Consider the following 1,867-nt stretch of genomic DNA (forward strand, 5'->3'; position numbering starts at 1 on the left):
CATTGTAAAACTCGAGATATTCGACCGTATGACGACTCAGAAAAATCGTGTCTAGGCCTGGCAGACCAAAAATGCCTCAAAATGTACTATATAGGGGGGTGACTAGTCTACATGGGCTGGCCACGGGGGCGCCCCCTATATCCTCCGCCACCCCCACGCCCCAAGCAATATGCGCTGCACATGGGCATATGCTTGGGGTGTGGGGGTGGTGGATGGCGGACGACGGCGGTTGACGGAGGCGGTGCGGTGGCGAAACTTGCGGGTTCGAGGTATTTGTCGGTCGCGCCTTCGGGCGTGCAACATGATCCTTGTTGAGATGGGACTGTTGCGATGTTGCCTTCTAACTTGGGCTGCCTTCGGGATGGTGAATGGTCGGTACGACGACAAAGCGTGCAAGGTGGGGTGGAGTTGGGTGCCTTCGGGCGTCCAACATGAGCCTCGTCGAGCGTGCGGCGTTGTGGTGACGCTGTCGGGCCATCCTTGGGGCAGCCCTATGTTTTGAAGGCCTGTGGTGCCAGGACATGTTCGGCTGGTTGGAATCGGGTGCCNTGGAATCGGGTGCCTTTGGGCGTGCGACATGAGCCTCGTTGAGCGCGGAACGTTGCAATGTTGCCTTCTGACTGGGAAACTCTGGTGTGAGGACTGTGGATGGCTGCTGGTACGATGATGAAACATGCAAGGTGGGGTGGAGCTGGGTGCCTTCGGGCGTGCGGCATGAACCTCGTTGAGTGTGGGACGTCGTTGTGGCATGCCTCCNGTGCGGCGTTGTGGTGACGCCGTCGGGCCATCCTTGGGGCAGCCCTATGTTTTGAAGGCGTGTGGTGCCAGAACATGTTCGGCTGGTTGGAATCGGGTGCCTTTGGGCGTGCGACATGAGACTAGTCTAGCATGGAATGTGGCCTTCTAACTTGTGCTGCCTTCGGGATGGTGGATGGTCGGAACGACGACAAAGCGTGCAAGGTGGGGTGGAGTTGGGTGCCTTCAGGCGTCCAACATGAGCCTCGTCGAGCGTGCGGCGTTGTGGTGACGCCGTCGGGCCATCCTTGGGGCAGCCCTATGTTTTGAAGGCCTGTGGTGCCAGAACATGTTCGGCTAGTTGTAATCGGGTGCCTTTGGGCGTGCGACATGAGACTAGTTGGGCATCGAATGTGGCCTTCTAACTTGTGCTGCCTTCGGGATGGTGGATGGTCAGAGCGACGACAAAGCGTGCAAGGTGGGGTGGAGTTGGGTGCCTTCGGGCGTCCAACATGAGCCTCGTCGAGCGTGCGGCGTTGTGGTGACGCCGTCGGGCCATCCTTGGGGCAGCCCTATGTTTTGAAGGTTGCGTGTTGGCAGAACGTGCACGGTTGGGCGGTGTCAAGTGCCTTCGGGCGTGCGACGTGAGCCTCGCTTTGCACGGATGGTTGCGATGCTTCCTTCAAACTCGGGCCGTCTCTAGGATGGTTGATGGCCTGACCGCGCACGACGCTTTGGGCTTGGCTTCGAATGATGATTTTGAACCCCCGCTCGCGGTGGGTGTGAATAGTCGATCGTCGTCCAAGGTCGTTTTAGCGTACGGCGCATGAGTGGCGATTTGGTTGCTTGGGTCTGTAGGCTTGATGCTCGGGCGTCAAACTGTAGGCGACATCCCCTCCTCATTGGTGTGTCCCAAAGTATTTTGAGTGACCGTAGTCCGTTGGTTCTTGCACAGATTACCTCGTGCACCGGTAGGCATCGAGTCTTGTTAGTCCCTTTCTGTCAGCACCCTTGTCGGGTGCATGACGAACTTGGAAGCCCGCTTTGCATATCGCTTCAAACCTTTTGAATGGGTTGTTGCGAAATGTGTGTCGGTTGCTTGCACTCTCGGATGCCGTGCATCTGGCGGCAT

At 58.0% G+C, this 1,867-nt stretch overlaps 1 long non-coding RNA gene across 1 annotated transcript in view; it reads left to right on the forward strand.

Moving 5' to 3' along the window:
- Positions 1-1,738, forward strand: part of LOC111474346 — a 10,723-nt gene extending 8,985 nt beyond the window's left edge. The window contains exon 2 of the long non-coding RNA XR_002715974.1: positions 1,542-1,738. This is a non-coding gene — a long non-coding RNA (uncharacterized LOC111474346). The remainder of the gene's footprint in view (positions 1-1,541) is intronic.
- The last annotated feature ends 129 nt before the right edge of the window (positions 1,739-1,867 follow it).

Source organism: Cucurbita maxima, unplaced genomic scaffold (genome assembly GCF_002738345.1).
Source record: "Cucurbita maxima cultivar Rimu unplaced genomic scaffold, Cmax_1.0 Cma_Scf00322, whole genome shotgun sequence".
Lineage (NCBI taxonomy): Eukaryota > Viridiplantae > Streptophyta > Magnoliopsida > Cucurbitales > Cucurbitaceae > Cucurbita > Cucurbita maxima.